This window comes from Ictidomys tridecemlineatus, chromosome 7 (genome assembly GCF_052094955.1).
Source record: "Ictidomys tridecemlineatus isolate mIctTri1 chromosome 7, mIctTri1.hap1, whole genome shotgun sequence".
NCBI classification, from domain to species: domain Eukaryota; kingdom Metazoa; phylum Chordata; class Mammalia; order Rodentia; family Sciuridae; genus Ictidomys; species Ictidomys tridecemlineatus.
Genome location: NC_135483.1, coordinates 71767925 through 71790048, shown reverse-complemented (window position 1 = coordinate 71790048; position 22124 = coordinate 71767925).

Below are 22124 nucleotides of genomic sequence, written 5' to 3'. Positions count from 1 at the left end.
TCTCTAGCCCTTTTTTAAATTTTTTATTCTGAGACAGGGTCTTGATAAATTGCTTAGAGCCTCACTAAGTTGCTGAGGCTGGCTTCAAACCTGTGATCCTCCTGCCTCAGACTTCCAAGTTGTTGGGATTATAGGTGTATACCACTGCACCCAATTCTAATTGTCTATTATATAAAGATGCATGTAATTCTATTTGGAGTCTACCTGGATAATCCAGGATAATCTCTCATAATATTCTTACTTAATCATGTCATTTCCCATTCATGGTGATATTCAGTCTTTTGTTACATAAATTATAATCATAGTTCTGGAGATTAGGACATACCTGTCACAGAGGGTCGCTGTTTAACTCAGTACCTCCACTAGATGCAGAAATGCTTTCTCTATAAATTCACAATTTTCTTTAATAAAGTATTTGCCTTGTGCACTTTTCAGAAAATACATACACAAGTTTCGTGCATAATAAATGACCAGTTCTGAATTTTCTGTTCATTGTTCTTTCCATTGCCTGAGGCACAGCTTGATTGAATCTCTTCTTTGTAGACAAAATCTTTTTTTTTTTTTAATTTTCCTTTTGTACTGAATACTAGAGTTCTCTGTTGCATTCATTTATGATATTTTCACAAAACATGAAGCTTTGGAGTTAAGAGATCTAAATATTAAACCAATCACCCAATTTCACAAAGGAGACAATGAAAATCATAGAGCAGTAGTAACAGCCATGTTGTAGAATTCATGTAACTACCAATCCTCAGCTTTTCTTAATCTATCCTGTTTTTTAAAAACCTTTTATTTAATGGACCAAAGATATTATTCATTTATTTCTTCAATCAATGGGCCCACTGAGAACTAGGCTTTATTGCTTTGCTTATCTGGAATATATACAAGTTATAAAAATTTTTGCTATTAAAAATTATTTTTATATATCAGTTAATTTTCCAATTCTCATTGCCTGGAGACATCTTTTGTTTCTCATTGGAAGACAAAATAGAGGTTTTCTTGCTCTTCCATGTTCCCATTTATTTTTTTCTTGTGTTAGGAGCAGGATTTTTTTCCATTTTCCCCAAATCCCAGAACTTCATGCCATTCATTTTACTGGCTACTTACATCTCTGCTTCCTTCCTCTAGGAAGCTCTAGGAAACAAACCAGTGCCCCGTCTTCACATAGGAAGCTGCATATGAATCCACTGGTTCTTACCCAGAAGTTATGAGATTTGATTAGAGTCATCGGTATTTTTTTCCTGGCTTGACTTGAAATTTATCTTCCATTTTTCAAGGTGGTCTTTGGCTGATTAGAACCAGAGGATGTCATCAGTGGCTGTTTTATAGGTCATGTGATTTAGAAAAAAATGTCTGGGACCTAATTACCTTATGATTGGTTAGTTGCCCTATGAATTCCAGATAAGTTTTCTATGAGTATCATCTTCAGGATTCTCTCAGCAAAATTGTCCCTCTGCATTCTTGGTTTCTATATCTGTGGGTTCTATATTTACAGATTCAATCACCTACAGTTGAAAATATTTGAATAAAAATTTGTTTTTGTACTGAACCTATACAGACTTTTATTATTTCCTATGCAATAAATATAACAACTGTTTGTATAGCATTTACACTCTATTAGGTATTTTGAGTAATCTAGAGGCGACTCTTAAACTGTTCTTAAGGTGATGGAAATACTAAGCCATTTTATACAGGGGACTTCAATGTCTGTGGATTTTGGTATCCATAGAAATTAGGAGCATTGGGTAACATCCTGGAACCTATCCCTCAAGGATACTGAGGGATGACTGGTTTTATTTCAAGAAAAAAAAAGGCAAAAATCACCTCTTAATTTGCTACAATGATAGTAAATGTTATTTTGGGAGTCTAACTAGGCTCACTAGAATTAGTGTTATAGTAAGTATCAACAAATATTATGTGCTCCACGTGAAGTATCATGACCTAACTATGTGCTGATAGGTCTGTTTCCTCCTTTAGACTAAACAATCTTTGAGGACATGATTTGTGTCTTGCCCTGTTGATTTCTTTATGTCTAACAACAGACAGGCCCACAGGAAACCCTCAATAAATACTTTGTTGGATTGATTCTATCTGTATTGTGGGGATTCTTTTCTACCATTTATTTTATTCACCAGTTGTAAGGGAAACACTGGTCCTTTTCTGGGTATTTCTCCTTAATTTGAATACTATTGAAGTAGTAGAAGAATATGCCATACAAAAATTAGTTATTTAAGGACTGAATGATTGAGTCATTCTAATTCTTTTAGCTACTCTTCTCAGTTTTTCACATAGGTTGTCTCAGCATTTTGTTAAGATTATGGCTCTTTCCAAAATCACAAAATGATACAGGGAGCTTATGTGCACGGGTGCATGGTGCATGCGCACATGTGTGTGTGTGTGTGTGTGTGTCTGTCTGTCTGTCTGTCTGTCTGTCTGTCTGTCTATGGGCATGGATAGTGTGTGCTTGCACACACAAGTGGTATAGCAAATACAAGCAGATTTGTAAAAGATCTCATGACAAAATTCCATCTTTAATGACTTTTCATTTTTTTTCTGATGTGAAGGAAGACCAGAATGAATTAGCATTAGTGGCTGCAGACTGTTAATCATGTTTGATAAGAAGGATATGACACCACCCATGTGAGTGCTATGAATTGCACTAATTACAGGAGTCATTACCATGCTCCATCACAGCACTCAAGGGCTCTTGTGTCTTCTATTCATGGCACAAATTCAAATACAGCCTCATCAGAAACTTCCATAGACCCATCTAATTAGACCACAGGATGAGGTGGCATGTCAGGAATCTGATCAATGGGAAGAGCTCTAGGAAGAATTACTCCCGCTCAAAGAATATGCATATTGTCTACGTAGCTAGAAACATAATTGGGATGGTTGAGGTAGAAGAAAGCAATGATCAAAGTAATCATTGCCTCAGATCTTAGTAGATTTTCTTGTTAAATTTATGAGCAGAAAGGAAAGATAGGTTTGAGGATAAACTTTGAGTACATGAGAATTTAAGGATGATTTCAATGGATTCATCTTCTTTCTATAAAAGCATTTAAAAATATTTCTAATACATAGACAAGTAAACAAATTATATTCAAACATGCCAACAAATTTTAATATTCCACAAATTTTCACATATTTTCATATTTCACCATCCATGCATCTAGCACCCATATTAAGAAACTGAAGATCACCAATACCTCAGACCTTGACTCTCCAGACCCTGTTCCCCATCCTGTGAGCACCATTTTGACTTCTAACTCTATAAATTTATTTTGAGGCTGGAATTATTTTGGGGGGATACATACTAGCAAAGTAGAAAGATAAAATAAATATCCAGGAATTTCAGGATCAAAAATCCTCTGCAGAGCCAAAAGCAATTAGGAATTTTGGGTTGTTTTTGGTTTGGATGAAGTAGGAGAAATGGAAGGAGATGGCAAAGAGGAAAGGAAAATGTAAAAGGGAGTGAAAAAATGATTTTTTTTTCAGAGCTCACATTGTAAAGTGTACCATTTGGTTATTTTGGAAGCTATTTTACAAATACATACATGGCCTTTCTGATAGATCATACATGTTTTGAATGCAAGTGCTTCTAGAATCTCTTTCTAGTAACTTTTTCAAGAAATAATTTGAACAGTGCTGATATTTTATTTTAAGATCACAGTTACGTTTAGTTATTGGTGTTGTTTGCATTGCTGAGGATAAAATCCAGGCTCTCTCCTATGTTAGCCAGCATTCTATCACCAAGCGACATCTCTGCCCCTGAGTTATGTGTTAAATAAGGTCAAGGAGAAAACATTTAGAGGAAGAGAGATAAGCTTGTCATTTGGATGTCAACAGTGGTTGTCTTATGGAGGAGGATGACATCTGTCCTCACACAGAGCTCCTGCACATAGAATGTGCCCTACGTCTTGAGTGTGAGTAGGAAGAAGGCAGTTGGGGACTTTCTGCAGAAGAGAATAAATGAAGAATGGAGAAAGGAGAGTGCACCTTGAATCTGGGGTTTAATTATTTCAAGAAGAAATCAGTGATAAGTAGTAAATAGTTAAGAATGGAAAGATTTTTTTAAAATGTGAAAATCAGGATCCTTGCTAAATGGAGTTTCTATGGAACATTGGCTGTAGAAGCAAGAAAAGGGCTAGCCAAGAAGATACATCCTTGCCCGGTGAAGAGGAACCACCTAAGCCTGCCTAATAAGCATAAAAGTATATAAGGCAACTTACGTGGGTGAGATATTCATACTCTTTTCACGTTCACATAATGATATGCCCCATTGTTCCTTTTCTTTTAGAGAATATATTTGGCACTTAAAAAAAAATCTAACTAGCAGCAGTATGATCACACAATTAAATAGCAATACCTAGATTAATTTTGGCAATTGAATGCTCACTTGAAGGCTTGATGGCATTTATTTTAATATAGCTAATTTAAACTTTCTATAAAAGCAGTGTCAGTTAATGCAGGTTGTAAAAGTACAGTGCACAGCTCATTGAAACCACCCCCTGGCATAGAAGAAACATATCTCCAGATGATTTAGCAAAAGCGCTACCATTATCTGATAACTCTTTGCATCCTGGGTCTCAGCATCTCAGTAATGGATTTGTCAGACTTCTTAACTCTAGCTAGCATATTATACCCCATTGCCAGGGAAGAAAATTAGTGGGGAGAAATACAAGCAGCAATGATACCTGCTGCCAACTGCAAAGACCCTGCCAAGTCCACAATCAATAATATGTCAATTTGTTTTTAAATGATTTTTTAACTGATTGTATTAAAATCTCTGTAAATGTAGATGGTTTTTTTGCACCGAGGTCTGGATTATGTGGGATGGTGGAAATTGGTTAGCAGAAGACATCAATGTGCCTAAGTTTCTAAGAGGAGGTTAAGAGGGGATTTGCTTCTACATATGATGAGCCCCTTAGGACCAGTGAAAACTCAGAAGTTGGTGAAATATGAAGGGAAAAAGATATGGTACAACAGGGGGCTCATGCCTTAGGATCAGCAATTCTACATCTAAAATGTTACCTTATCTGTTAAAATTGATCAAGTCACGGGGTCAAGCAATCAAATATCAAAGTCAATTGGCCAGATTAAGGGTAATGCAGAGTCAGCATCTCCCCGTACAGAAAATGCTTCAAGATTGACTTCACATTCAGAAATGGAAACTGCTCTGATGAAAGTGCATTTTAAAACCTATTCTTAGTCTAACTAACGAAAAGTCATTATAAAGTTTCTATATAGATGTTGGCAAAAATACTTTTGAGCCAAAAGAATCGAAAACTCTTATTTGAAGGTCTATTTTATAGGGATGTGATTTTTTTTATATTATGGAGTACATCAATTAGAGTTGTCAAAGAAGCAGAATCACTAAGATATAGTCTATATAATGTATTTATACATTAAATTATATCATAGCAAATATTACCTATATACAATACATAATATTTAATATATATAAAGGAATTAATTATAGGGACTTGGTTCTATACAATTATGAGAGCTGGCTCAGTCTCATCTGTAATGTTACTTCTTCATGCATGCCTTATCTGGACCTTGGCTTTGTAGGAAAGGTAACTGGGAAAGACAAGAGGAATATAAAGAGGGGGAAAGAGGGCGGAACTAGAGCCTAAGCCCATGATCTGGAACCCACGAGGACGGACTAAACCTCAATACCTCAAACTTCAACATTGTGAATGTTTTTTTAAAGAAATAGTGCTCTTTCTTCCAGATTTAATATTGATACTAAAACCAGCCCTTGGAGATGCTCCAGAAAGATAAGATGGAGCAGCTAAGGTACCAGCTGCTGCCCATTCTGAAGAGAGAAACCAGCAGAACAGTGAAAATGTGTGAGCAGCAGAAGCACCTGATGCCCACGTGGCTGCTGCTCCACTTCTACTGCCAAATGCTGCGTAGAATGTCTTTCATCCCACGGTAATGGGAAAGATTCTGGGAAGCGAACTCTGGAAATCATAGCTTAATTTAGTCAAGATGACACATTATGAGGCCATTACAGTCTACCCTTGTCATCATGGCATCTCCAAACACTCTAAAGCCACACTTTAATTCTAAATAGTAAACTTATTTTTCATCCAACATACTACAATTATCTCACATATAATATTAGAAAACATACTAAACTTCCCCCCTACCAGAAAGATGCGATGTTCTTTCCATATTTGTGAGGTGCCCTTCTTCTAAGTCTCACTCTTCCTTTGATATCCAGTAATACTGGGATACAAAATTTGCTGTTAACACACTTTGGGATAGCTGATATGAGACCAGGAGAGAGAAAGTAAGGATTCTGGCTGTGGAATTGTACAGGGCAGCATTCCTCTGGTGAGCTAACTCCTGGATGGTAACAAGTACCCTGTTTTCCACACTTGGAATATTCTGCAGTTTCCCCCAGGAACTAGTAAGATAACTAATGCATGTACAATGCCCTGCATGAGGAGGCTTCATGCTAGAGCCTCAATCTTGATCTCAGATACTCAGCTCCTGGGAATATAGGAACTCTCTTGTGAAACAACCACAATGTTTCACCAAGCTCTGCTGAGCTTGAATCTGTCCACATATCAGTAACATTAAACAGTGGACTTCTTAGCTACACAAAGCTCCTAACATGGCACATTGCAACTATAGTATATAACAGGAATAAGTAGCATAATGTTGTTAACTCTGTAACCTGCCTAATGACAAATGAACATTAATGTACTACTGATGCCATTGACCTAATGAAACCTATTGATGTAAATAAAGCTGGCAGCTTGGACAAGGTCTTTTCAGCCTTTGTGCCATTCTGCCATCCTGCCAGTCTGCCACTGTACCACTGCACCTTGCTTTTGTCTCCTTTTGTTTTCTTTACAAGAGGATAAAACGTTAATATCTACAAACACATTAATATTAAAATAAGGAAAGTGCTCATGATACTGAGTTCTTTTTCCCACCCCTGGTCATACAGAAATAGCTGGTGCTTACTTCACTACCCATTCCATATCTCCGTTGCCTCCAAGTTGGGGTTTCTCACTTATGGGGTAAGTTAGAACTTCTTCCTAAAGAAGTATTTCCTGAATTGGATTGCTGAAATCTCTCCATGGACTGAAATCAATAGACTCAGGCTTATTAAATGGCACTGTAGGTAATCTATAATTATCAGATCAATAGTTGCACACTAGGTGCCTGAAGTTGTGTTGATTTGCTCCAGCAATGAATCCATATTTGGAAATCAACTAAAATTGAGGTCACTAGCCATTTATGTGTTCAGTAATCACTACCATTCACTGGGATCCATTCAGCCTCTGCCTAGGGCCAGTAGGTTAGTTGAATGGGGATGTGGCAGGAATCACTACTCTTATATATTTTAGTTCCTCAATAGTGGTGCTTATCTCGGCAATACCATTTGGAATACAGCATTACTTTTGGTTTATTTATGTAGAAAGAGGCAGTTTCAGTGACTTCTTGCTATTATCACACTCACTCTAAACGCAAGGACATTGGGAGTAGCTTAGCTAGGCAGTGGCTCTGAATGTCTTGTGATGTTCCAGTAACGATGCTTGTCAGCCCATCATCTGCAAGTTTTGACTGGAGCTGGGGGAATCTACTTGTAATCCAGCCAGTGTGATTAGTGTGAAGGAATTGACATAGATCCATGGAATAGAGCCCAGAAATAGACTTTAATTCATTAATTTTAATTAGGTATATATGACAGCAGAATGCATTTTGATTCATTGTACACAATTGCAGCACGATTTTACATTTCTATGGTTGTCCATGATTTAGTGTCACACCATATGTGCAGTCATACATGTGCCTAGGATAATGATGTCCATCTCATTCCACCATCTTTCCTGCCCCCATGCACCCTCCCCCCACTCCCTCTCCTTTGTCCAATCAAATTCCTCCATGATCAAATGATTTTTTGACCAATTTGCCAACTTAATTCCATGAGAAAAAGAAGTGATGTTGAATCAGCTATCTGTCTTTATGGGAGAAAAGTAAACATTAACCCTTACTTTACATGATATCCCAAAACTAAATTAAAATGTCTTTGCAGACCTAAATGTAAAACCTAAAGCTATAAAACTTCTAGAAGAAGTATAACAATATTGGCAACATTTGTTGTTGTTGTTGTTGTTGTGCTGGGGATCAAATTCAGAGGCCTCACACATGCCAGGCAATGTGTGAGGTAATGTTCTTGTAGGCAAATATTGCTTAGGACACCAAAATCGTTAACTATTAAAGAAAATTTAAGTATTAGACTTTATCAAAATCAAAAATACTTTTAAGAAAAGGGAAAGAATCTAATAAAGGACTTGTGCACATATAAAGTACTGATTAACTTTAATAAGAAGTAGTCAAATGATCCTCTTAAAAAGTGTAAAATATTTGAGCAATCTTTTATACAAGATGAAAAATTACCAAAAAAAAATAAGCTCATGAAAAGTTTTTGAACATCGTTACTTAACAGGAATGTAAATGAGATTATCACCATCCCTTAGGATAAACAAATTAAAAAAGACAGGGGCTGAGGTTGTGGCTCAGCAGTAGAGTGCTTGCCTTGCATGTGCAAGGCCCTGAGTTTGACCTTCAGCACCACATAAAAATAAATAAAATAAAGATATTGTGTCCAAGGACAACTAAAAATTAAAAAAAAAAAAGAAGACTGACAATACCAAATGTTAGTGATGATGTGGTACAACTGGAACTACTAAACAATGTAGAAATGAAAAATGCTACACCCAATTGAAAAACAATTGGTTAATTCCTTAAAAATTAAACATATCCATGATATGCCCCAGCATTTTCATTCCTGAGTATTTATTCAAGGGAAATAAAATTTAGGTATACATACGGTCTTGTATACAAATGTTTATAGCAGCTGTATTTGTGATAGTGAAAAGTTAGAAAGGAATCAAATGTCCACCATCAGTGGATGGATCAATGAAGTTGGTCCATCCACACAATGGGGCAGGTCACTGATCCAGCAACGACTAGGAGAAATCTCAAAACCATCCTGCTGATCAGAGGAGCAAATATAAAATAGCATGTGCTATATGATTTTATTATAGTATACCGTGGAAAATTAAATGTATACAGTGACAAAAAAGCAGACAAGCATATTACTAGGGACCAAGAAAGGGAGGGACTTCAAAGGCACACGAAGGAGTGTGTGAGGCAGAGGAGAATGTTATGTTTTGAGTTAGGCAGTTTTTGCAGGGAGAATGCATTTTCAAAAGTCAAGGAACTGTGCATTTTAAATGGATGCAGTTTGTCCTACATGGATTATACCTCAATAAAGCAGTTGTTGAGAAGGTAACAAGCAAAAAAGGCTTCTTTTCCACTATCTGTTGACCCAAAGCCTATGCATTCCTAAAAGTCCTGTTTGTGGTCACTACCTTAGAATTCATTTTGTACCTGAACTTTGGTGGCCTCAAACACGGCCAGCCTCAGAGACCTCAGCTGTCCCATACACAAGAGAAAAAAATAAATCAACTTAACAAGCACATTGTATTGTCTGTGTTCATATCACTGTGAAGCAGGCTCTAAACCTTTATGTTAGGTTGAAGCTTTTCATCATGTAGAATTTGCTTTTCTTTCATAAGTCTCTTGTTTACATTCAGTGGATTAAGATCAGTTTATATGTGTGTACATGTGAACGAGAGAGATTTCTAGATTAAAGTTTCTTTCAGTGTGCGTGTGGGAGGATAGTTTTTATGTGGTAAAAATGAACTTACAAAAGAAGCTGGGTTATCCTGTAAAATCAACTGTTTCTCAGCAGAGAAAACAGAGTTGCAATGTTAAAGTACAGTCCATCAGGGAGGAACAAAAGTAAATTGGTTGCATGTAGGAACTTGTGATTTGCAACGAGGCTGGGTTTAAATCTTAGGATGATTGAACAGAGACTACCAAAATCAATCTTTTATAGACTGATAGAGCAGAGGAATGAAGGGCAAAGAGATGGTAAAACTCAGGATAGGCACCAAGCTGCTCAAAGCCAGTGCAGGTGGGTGAAGTGGAATCCGGAGGGGTAAGAGAGTGAACAGGGCAGGACTCACTGACACAAGACATCTGCAATGAGATTCCTGCACATGAATCAGACTTTCTCTGGGTTTCCACCCTGGAGTTCTATTCAGATCAGTCTTCAAACTGAAACTAGCAGTCTTTGCCATTTTCTGGTCTCCAACTTTACTTTTACTTCTTTATATCATATTGCATGGTGGTTATTAGATATGTGTCTGCCTTCATCTGCAAGATTTTAATCTCCTTAAGGGTAGGGATTCTGCCTCCCTGTCTGTCTGTCTTTCTTTGTTTCTCTTTCTTATCACTATATGCACTGTCTATTCTGTGTGCCCAGCATAAAGGAAACTCTGAATGTTTCTTAAATGAAAGAATTATAATTAGTGGCATATATCATATGTAGCAACATATATCTTATACATAATTTCATTTGTACTGATTCGTATTCTATTTTCAGTTTATGTTTTTGTGAAGATGCCTTATCTTTATTAGCATGTACTTATGATGTGAATTTTACTACAAATTAACAAAAATAATTGCTCTTGTAACACTACTGTTTTAAAGAGAAAAACAATTGATTTTACCTTCTCTGTAGTGTTGCCTCCAAGTTTATTTGAACAAGCTTTATAATTTTATGGATTATCCTTACTCTGTTCAAATGTAACAGGGTCCAATTTTTCATCATTGTATGTTCTGATAATTTGAAGTCAGCATAAAATTAAACTGTCAAGAAACCAAAGGACACTGACAATCTTAAAGTCATCATTGAGAAAAATGATTGCATTGAATTCATCTGTCTTCGGTTTTTGACTTGCAAACTGATATTTCAGAGTGAATTGTTCATTTAACTATTCAAATTTAAAGTCCAGTCATGGGAAAATTTTAATATGTCAGTTGTCATATTTAATTCTCCCTAAAACAAGAGTGAATATTGTGTAGATCCTTTTGAAGTCAAAGGATCTTTCAGAAAAAATTAACAGCTGTCAAAAATGAATGTTCTTGCAAAACAGCTATTATTTATAACAATACCAAAGAGAATTGTCTCATTTCTTTCCTGAGTTATTTCAAGATACCAAGAATGATAGATAACAGACAAAGCGACAGGCAGGGTACAATTAAAATTCTAACCTGTTCCAGCTGGTTAAATCTGCATTTAAAGATGCATTATTTTTTTTTAAAAAAAACCTGTATCTGTAAAGCTCCTATTAGCTCAAGTTAGTTTTGAGTCTTTCGTCTGATGAAGATTAAATGAAGGATACTGCTCCATAACCTCGTGTGTGTGTGTGTGTGTGTGTGTGTGTGTGTGTGTGTGTGTGTGTGTGTAGTGGTGGGGAGTGCTGAGGATTTGTAAAAAGCAAGTCAGTTCATGTTGCTTCTCCACCAAAAGCTGTTTGCTGGATTTCCACTATTTTTTAAGAAATATAAACAGAAAAGCCCAAATGCTTACTTTCCATTGGTCTATGATGCCCTTCCTGATTTGGCTGTTACTTCCTGTTCATTTCCTCTCATATCCTTTCGCCTCTTGCTCACACTGACCTCCAATCACTTTCTTTAAAAAAAAAAAAATGGCCTCTTCTACCCTTGAGGCCTTTGCATGTGCTATTTCCTTTGCCTGGGCTATTCTTTTTTGACTCTGGATGACTGGTTCCTTTTCTTACTTATAGGTCAGATTAAACAAGAAGCAAAGATGAATAGTAGCAGGGGATCAGGGGCAAGGCAATAAATAGGTCAGTCACCATGCTAGGCTGCAGGACTCCCTGACTCACTGACTGTCTCTCTCTCTCTCTCTCTCTCTCTCTCTCTCTCTCTCTCTCTCTCTCTCTCTCTCTCTCCCCCTCCCTCCCTCCCTCTCTCCTTCCTTCCCTCCCTTTCCCTCTCCCTCTCCCTCTCCCTCTCTCTTCATTTTTGATGGATTACCTTTTCATAAATCCATAATAAATTGAAAACCTAAGTCAAAAATATATCCAATACTCCTAACCTTCTGAACATCTTAGCCTAGCAGCACAGCACACTATAGAGTGTTGATCACTCACCCTCATGGCCATGGCTGATTGGGAGCTGTTGTTGGCTGCTGCCCAGTATCCCAAGAAAGAATTATGCAACACATTGCTAGCTTGGGAAAGGATCCAAATTTAAAATTTGAAGTATAGTTTATACTAAATGAATATTGATTTTGCATTATCATGATGTAAATAACTCAAGTCAAACCATTGCAAACCAGGGTCTGTCTATGTGTAAATATTTACATATTACTCCATTACTCCATAGTCCATTAATGCAAGAATAAAGATCCATACAGGCATTGTCAAAAGATTTTTTTAAAACCACATTTTGACATAAAAATATTTTCCTTGTTAATTTTGAGTAAAACAAAATACTTGCTTAACTAGAGAAATGTGAGTCTACTGTAAGCTGATTGAAGTTTATTGCTTAAAGAACAGGACACTACTTTCTGATAATATAAAAGTCTGAGATAGAACAGAGATCATGAATGGATAGGCTCTTCACTCATTGTGTAAACAGATGTATAGTTTAAAACCGACAATAATATAAGCAGATTCAATGAGTTTTCATACTTAGTGTTTTGAGGATTTTAAAACAAAATACCTGTGTGTCAATTGTGAACTTTATTTAGTGCAAAATAAATTACATTCATTTTAAAGTACATCACTGGATATTATACAATCAATAATTGGAGTGAAAATAGTAGTGAATTTTGAACATGAAGTTTATGGTTTAAAGAAATCTGTGTAAACTATATATATATATATATATATATATATGTATATATGTATATATACATATATATATAATGCATTTTCAACATTTAATCATAACTTTTAGATAAAATTTGCATAAATGATACCACCATAATATTAAATTAACTTCAGGACATTTTCCAGGTATGTATAAATTGCTTTAGGAAACTTTAACTCAATATACTGCTATAAATAAGATTGTGGAACACTGTTTGTCAAATTACATTCTTCCACCTTAAAGGAAAAATTGTTTTCCTGATCTGAATTCCCAAATAATAATTAGAGGAGACTTTTATGATGAACTTAATAAACGTTAAATTATGCATAATTACAGAGCCCAGTTTAAATATGACTTCAGAAATATTTTCTTCCCAAGAACATCAGCAGCCATTCTATTGGAAATGGTGGAATAAAGATACCTTTTGAACACGGATACAGACAAGGACTGCCAATTAAATCAGAAGCTTGAGAGTAGAGCTTATGGAGAACCCTCTGAAGTAGGTGGCCACACTGTACAGTGAAACAAGTCCCCTGTTGTTTGTAAGACAAAGATGAGGCAATGCTATGGCTGTAGGAGCACTCCTCATACAGAAAAAGATGTGAGTAAAAAAGAAGGGAAAGGCAGAGATACCATTTTTTTCCAAAACAGATTTTCTATGTGAAAGGAGACAAAAAATGTTAATGGCAAAAAAATCTAATAGCTTTGGATCTAGTTGCATAAGAAAGGGCTATGCTTCTACCCTAACATACACATGTACCTAAATGGGCACATTTTAAAAGGAAAACTGATTTTACATGAAGATGATCAACAGATAACTGTAAAATTCAAATCCTGTACAAAATTACCCTAGGAAAATAAGTGACTAAAAAAACATCAACCCTTTAGAGTCAAAAACATGCCAGAAAGTTGTGCACACAAAATCAATTAAAACTAGGACCTATTTTTTCAACATGAGCTAACAAATGTTAAGAAATTCTCTAAGACAGTGCTTTTCATCTGAAGATGAGATAAATGTCCTTAACCCACATCCCATCACACTTAGTTAATTTTAAGTATGTAAGTCTATCTCTGGAAGTGTCCTAGCCCTAGTACCAACTAGAATTTCTCAAGACATCCAGTAAGTAAGTAATAGAAGTGAAACAGCAATGAAAATTTATTAATAATAAGGGATTTCTTGATTCAGATAGCTAAAAATAAAGGATAGAATTGATGGCTCAGGCATAATACAAACTGGCAGCTCAAATTATGCCTTATCAGACAAGTTAGCTTCTATCTTTTGTTCCTGCTTGTTCCCTATTAGGAGCTTTATGAGACCAGGACTTTCAGGCATTGGGAGAGAGGATCACCAGTAGCTATGACATTAGTGTTTGCTCCTTCTTAAAGCCCAGATGACTATGTACATCTCTTTCTTAATGGCTCCAGTTAAGATTCTGATGGTTCTATAAGCCAATCTTGGGTTGATAACTACTCTTGATTCAATTGCCAGAGAGCTAATTAATACATATTACCTCATTGAATCACTACTGGCCTAACCCAGATTCTCATCTGTATGTGGACCTGGAGTAGGTCTTGTCAGTCCTAACAGGGTCAAGTGAAGGAGAAGTAGAGGTGGATTGACTTTCAAAAGAGAATGAGAAATTTCATTCCCAGAAAAAGGGAACCAAGGGATAAACATAAAATTTTCCCTAGAAGTTACCAAGATGAAAGGAATAAAAACCTTTCACTAGCTTATCATTGTGTAATTTGGAGAAATCAAATAGGATTTTGCTTCTGCTATAGATTGTTAACAACAACAGCAACAACAGAAATGATGGAAAGAAATGTACAAGGTGTCAGTCTCCATAGTAAATAGTCTTGTTTCATTAGCACCACCCTTGGGCTGCTGTATGAATAGTAATTTATTCATTTATGCATTTCTAATATAAGATGAAACATATCTTTGTAAGTTATATGGTAAATTCATCTTAGAACATTGCCTTGGATTACCATATTAACAAAAATATTGGATTGTTTTTGACTGACATAGCTATAGTTTGGATTTTGACTGCCTCTAAAAGCCACATGTTGAGGGCTTGGATCCTAGTCTGTGGTGCTGTTGGGAGGTGTCGGGACCTTTAGAAGGTGGGGCTTAGTAGATGGAAGTTAGGTCATTGGGGTCATGCCCTTGAAAGGGGATCCTGGAATGCTAGTCTCTTTCTACAATTTCTCTTCCAGACCCCTTCTACCATATGTTCCCACAATGATGTACTGCGTTGCAAGAAGCCCAAAGAAGGGTCAAGCAACCACGGGGCTGAAAACTTTGAAACCAAAATAAACCTTTCCTTCTTATACGTTGATTTTCTTAAGCATTTTGTCATAGTGACAGAAAGCTGACTTACACAGAGCATCACTTAAAAGTACTCTTCGGATTAGTTAATCCAAATTTCCAATTAATTATCACATTCCACTTACTGTCTTCCTCTATACATATCGTTTTTTTTTTTGCCTGAATTAAAAGTAACTACTAGGAATTTTATAAAATTCATGGATAAGCAGAAAAAGGAAAAAAACAAGGTCTCATATTAAGGAATTTCTCTTCTAGGGTCTTTTTAAGAACTAGTAGGTATACCTTTGAGACATTATAATTGCAGTGATCAAGTTTCCCAATTGTCATAATTTAATTCCCAGGTGTCCTTCTCCTGTCTTGGACCTATTTAAAAGCAAACAATAAATTAGGAGAATGTTTTAAGTGTTAGCAGATAATGATAGTTATTTGTCTTTATTGATACACATAACTTAAAACTTTATCCATGTCTATGTTATGGTCAGTTCCTAAGGACTCCAACGAATATTATGGGGTTGGAAAATGACAGTAATTTATGGGAATTTCTTAGCAGCTTGCTGTTAGCAATTTGAGATAAGAATTAGAAAGGCTTGGGGATGAAATGTTTGGCCATCCTTAAGATGTCCAGTGAAAATCACAGTCATTCAAATACAGCCTATCAAATCACAGAAGCCTGAACAGAGTATTAAAACGTATTTGTTGTGTTAGTTAACAAATGGAATCCTGGGTAAAGTTAAGAAGCTGGGGTTTCCAGCTAGGATTTAGTGTTCTTATGTTCCCATGTACACATCTACTATGCAATCAATGAATATTAACTTTCTCTAAATTCCTCCCAGTGAAACAATAATATGAAAGAGAATATATATGAAAAGCCTTAAAGAGGGAAATTGTGTAACACAAAGTTATCCAAGTAACTCTTAAATTCTGAGATTTTCTTTTATTCGAACAAAATTTTACTTAATAAAAACAAAAATGAGACTGCGTTTTTTTTTTTCCTACAAAGTGTTGATAAAAGTTACTCTCACCCCAAAGGGCACAATATTCTTTTATATTCCTCCAAATATGGTTACATGTCTAAGTAAGTCATCTTTTATTTCAAATTGAAGAGGAAAGAAATAATTTTTCTAACTGAAGGAGAGGGTGCATCACACCTCTAGTAATCATTATATAACATATATGTGTTACACATATAAACATACGTATGTTTGATATGGATACAGATATGATGTTAGAGATATATCTAGCAGTTACTCACCAATTAGTACTTGTGTCCAAAGATGAACAAAACTTTGTCTTCTCTTTCTTCAGTCATTTATCAACACAGATTGTTAGAGAAAAGACAACCTCCGCTTAGAGCCTGGCTCTTTATCTCCCCTGTTTTTTCCAAGTGTAACTCTACACTCCTCCACCTGAGACTTTGCATTTTTTATAAACATAATTTGATGATAATAAGGATGGTCATCATCACTTCTTTAAGTTCTTACATATTTAATGCTATGGAAATAAACTAAATTGAAAGTTAGGGATTCTTGCGTCCCAACCCTTTCCTCTAAATGGTGATACTCAGTTTTAAAACATCTATTCTAGAGAATAACAGATTGGAATGTTTAGTCATGGCTACTGATATCAAATGTTCAAAAAATTGCTATTTGTTATTTTTCAGCTGCTGTGACTATTGAACAATACAGAATGCAAATTTAATTTATTGCACATAGAGACTACCATGAATCTAGCAATATACATCTCAAGAGAAAGCCATGAGCATTTAGTAAAGAAGACAGTATAATAAATTCACAAAGCAGATCACAACAGATTTGGAAAAACTCAGTGCCATACACAATATTCTCACTACACAAAAAATAATTTTTCATAAAGAGCCAAATTAAAATAAAAACCTCATACATTTTAAAGTTAAAACACAAACCTACATAATTATGATTGAGAGAAGAATTTTTAATTGACTTTAAAAATATATAGGACTGAGGGCTGGGGCTGTAGCTCAGTGGAATAGCACTTACCTAGAGTGTGTGAGGCACTGGGTTTGATCCTCAGCACCACATACAAATAAATAAATTAAGTAAAGATACTGTATCCATCTGCAACTAAAAAAAATACATAGTACTGAAACACAATGGTAATAATTCATAAAATTGTAGAATGCAGCAAATACATAAAGGGAAGTTTATAGGCTTAAATTTTATATTAGAATATGAAAAAAAAATCAATGGAAAAACAAGATAATGTTGTAATCACAAGGAAAGTAGAAGAAGCAAACATTTAATAGTAAGAGTCAAAGAGGCTGCAAAATTACCCTTTGAGAATATAAAAACAACATTGATGATGCTAATAAGAAAAACAGAATAAATAAGGTTTAAATTAATGTTGTAATGAAAAGGGAAACATGAAAATATTTAGGGAAAAGTAAAAAGAATGTTAATGCCATAACTTTCTCAGTCCTGCTTACATGAGTTGAGCACTTCTCTCTCTCTCTCTCTGTCTCTTGTGTGTGTGTTTGTGTGTGTGTGTGTGTGTGTGTGTGTGTGTGTGTACGCGCTGGTGTGTGGGTGGGGCAGAGAGGCTCTATGCATTCCTTGCAGTTGTTAGCAGCAACCTTGGCCTTTACCCACTTATTGGCAGTTAGATCCTCAACCCACACACAGCTATCTGCAGATGTGGCCAGATGTTCCCTGAGAGGCAAAAGCCCATGGGATATTGGTCACTTGTTCTAGGATTTCCTACTTTAGTTCTCTGATTTGTAGAAATATTTATTTTTAATCTGCTATTGGAACATCTAAAACTTACTGTGCATGCCTCTTTGCCATTTCTCTGATGACATTCTGTGGATAAAGAGACTTTTGGATTTTGATTTTTTTTTCACTTCCAGATTGAGCCATCTTTGGGATATGTTTTTGCCTCAGTGGTAGACGGAGAAGTCAGTGAATGCTTATGAAATTCCTCGAGTTAGCATGTGTAGAATGCTTGGCAGGCTGTAGGCATTCAATTACTACACACCCTACCTCTATATGGCCCTTTGTGTTTTCATGACCAGTCTCAGAGTTGCTCATAGACTGCGGGTTATCCAAGGGTTGTGTGCGATTAAACATAGCTGATATCCTCATTTTGCACACTGAGCTAATGCTGCCCAGCTCACCAGTGCTTGCTTGACAGAAAATTCGTCTAGGAGGAGACAGATGCAAAAGCAGCACTTCAAGTTCTGTCTCAGAGTCGGTTGCCCTTAGGCTGCCTGTTCTTCTCTAGTGTGTAAAAAAAAGCCTCATGAGTGTTGGGGCAGGGACCAAGCCTTTACCTCATGTCCAGGAGCTGAGAATTCTGCCTGAACTGTTGGTAATTAAAACAGCTCTCCGAGAAACCCTTCTGTTGTCATTTCACAGTAAAACATTTCAGTTCGTTTCTTGGGAGTAGTTAGCAACAATCTGGAGAGTTTTCCTCTGACTGAAAGCTGAATTCCACCTTTTTACCTTTGTGAAATTCTTCCACTTTATGGTTTTCCACACATATAATTAATTTCATCTGTCTTTCAGAGATGAACAATGACTGTTTCTCCCCACTGATTTATTCTCAGGCTTATATTCCTTTATAACTCAGGCTTAATTCCTTTAAAAGTAATGAGAAAGAAGTTTCTTTAAAAAAAATAAAAAATTTTTATTGGTACATTATAATTATATATAATAGTGAGGTTTGTTGATACATATTCATACACACACAATAGAACAATGTAATTTGCTCAATTTTGTAGAAGTTTCCTTTCCTTTAAAAAAAGCCAAAATATTCATTTATTCATCCGTTCCTTTTTGGTAAAATATTCATGGAAAAAAAAACCAAAATATGGAATTGTCCTTTTCTGTCCTATTTAGTAAAGAGCTATTGTCAGTATTTTAGTATCCTAGAATTTATATATGGAAATAAGATTTCAAAACAAATTCAATATTTCTCCCCAAGGAAATTTGAAGCAATAATTTCCTCCATCAGTTCACTTCCCTATGATCTGCGCTGAATAAGGAAAACAGCTTAGAGTCATAGAAACACAAAATTGAATTCAAGAAGACTCTCCATTCATCTTTTCACATACAGACCGTTATCATTATTTTAATTGATAGTGGAAAGCAATGAGGATGAATAATTATGTGAAGATCCCACACCCAAGCTTCCAGATAAGGCAGCACTATTTAAAAACTATTGTACTTATGAAAACTTCCATTGTTCAGAGCCTGAATTTGGTTCAGAGCCTGAATGACAGAACAGATCATTGTTTCAGAGGCTCCCAAGGGAACCTCATGGAATCCAAGCATCAGATGAATGTGATTTGAAAATATTTTTTTTCAAAGGATGCTAGAGACTTGTCTAATCTGTTTCAATAGAGGTACGATTATATTATAAAATGGGAGGAACTAAGTTTTCTGGTATTTGTTAACTATTTTCTTCTAGTCCTGTTGATTCATTCATTGACTCTTAGATGACATCTCTGAGTATGGCTTCAGAATAATTTGGCCTCATAGATGGCAAAGGTCCATGTCTTTCATTTCCATCTATCACAGAAGAGCTGTTATGATTATTATTTTTTTTTGGCAGAGCAAAAATCAATTTCTTTCCAATGTGAGTGGCTTGACTATGTTGCTGATTGGAAGCTGGAGGATGTGGTAGAATCCAGTATGCATTGGTTTCCAAGTGTTGAGGGTGTACCTGCACAGGTAACAAAGGTATCCTACTAACTTGGGCATTGCTTATGGACAATTACATCTTTCAACTTCAGCATTCAACCTTTACAATTTTTATTTATTTAAAAGCCAAGCAATCTGTTGTAAATATTCATAGGTATTTTATTTTACTAAAATACATTGAGGTTCAAGAAATTAGATATATGACTCAGAGTGTTATGGGAAATCCCCATGACCAGTAGATGAGATGTACAGAAATTTTATCCAGTTTGGATATGGAAATTTATGTTTATCAACAGGATGGCTTTATCGTGGAAGATTTTGTTGCAATTTTATTTTATTTTGCAATTTTAAAAGCATTACATTTTTTATAAAAATTAACAATGAATTTAATTAAAATTTCATTTATCCCATTCAACTTGCCAGATGTTGATAATTTAATCAATAATCAGACTTAGTGAATCACCAGATTATTTCTGTTTATAAGATTACAATGTTAAAATACCACACTTAAAAAGTAGTTTCAATATAATTGTACTAAATATATTTTGCTATTTATAAACTTTTAGTAAATATTTCCATTTGAATAACATTACCTTTCTTTGACCTTTCATATGCACTATTGGTTGATGTGTATTTTATAGGTTTAAGCCTCACAAAAAAAAGTTTATATGAAAACCAAAAAAATATTTCTTTAACCTTGGTATATCCTATGTAGAGGTTATCTGGTGACTAAGAATCAAGCACTGTAATTTTATTTGGAAAACATGTCACTTCAAGCACTGAATAACAAACACAATGACTTTATATTTGTAAAATGTAATTTTCTCACTCAAATGCAGTCATTTCCATTCCTGCTCAGTAATAAATAGATATTTTGGGGGCATGAATATTTCTGGTCACTCTCTCTTCTGCTCCCATTACCTTATAGAACAGGTGAATCTATTCAGAGAAATCAGAGAGGGCAGCAGGACCACAGGCTACCATTCCTGCTGTGGCCCCAGGCACCCTGGGCTGTCTGCAGGGCCCCAGAAGGCCCATGTGCTCACACCCACCATCATCCATTCAGATGTGGCTCAATCTTCTGTCCTCATGGTGTAATCATGTACCACAACCCTCTCTGGCACTTATCTCAAACAGAGTTCATAAGGTGGTGTGATACTCCATCTCCACTGTACTATTTATCTAATTTATATGTGTTTTTTTTCTTTTTAAATAATTTTTATAATAAGGGAAATCATATTGTCAAAGCAACCAAGAGCACTTGGCCTGTGTAGCTGGCTTTCATGTGGACTCTGCTTTGTCTGCAGAAATCCAAATGTGTGCTTGGATCGCTTCACTTTTGTAACAGGAAACATACAAATAGTCTCCTGTTTCCAACTTCTTCTTTTGACCTTTTCCCCAAGATTTGGTTGACCTATACGTATTTTCTTAACTTCTCAAAATTTACTTTACTTCTACTTGTTAATATCTTTCTCTTCTCTTACTTGACATTCCCCCTCTGAATCCCCTCTTGATTAGCACTGCCCTTTGGAAGCAACAAGCTTTTCTGTTCAAGAACCATTTTCAAGTGACTCATGGTACCACACATTCTATTTTAAGGAAAGGTAGGCTGGGCCATGCAGGGTAGGGTTGGGGCAGGCTGCTGGAAGGAATAAAAAAAAACTTCTGGTTGCTAGGCAACTCACGAACATGCTCAGAGTTCACAGATGACATCCCACGTGACATGTGACCAGAGTCTAGGAGTGTAGTTAAGCATAATAACATTGATTTATTAGCTTAAAAATAATAGAATGTTTTGGGTAAGAGATATCATGTTCTTTCCTCTATTTCTTTCTTTGAAACCCACAGTAATCAACAAAGAGAACAAGAACTACAAAACTCACATTTTCAAGAAATAAGGAACTGGCTAAACTTCCAAAGAACAGCCTTTGAAGAATACAGCCAAATATGGTGAACCTTGGGCCAAATGGAAGGAAAACATTGAGAGCCAGTGCATGATTTCAGATTTTAAGTAGATTGCAGCAATTACTATTTGGAGAAGGTGGACAGGCCAAAGGAAAACTGGGGACATCCTTGATGAGCTGTGGGGATGTGAAAAGAGTTCTTATTCCAAAAAGCGGAGGGACAGTTCTGAAGGAAGAATGGCATATTTTATTAACTCTCTTCAAACTAATGTAATTACAATGAGAAATGGTCTGGAGGTATGACAGAATGGAGGAAAAACCACTAATATTTGATATATATAGGTAGGTGTATAGGTCATGTACATATAGATGTACCCATTGCAATACTTGGAATCACTTATCCCTTCTCTGAGTGATATGCTCTGTGTTACCCAG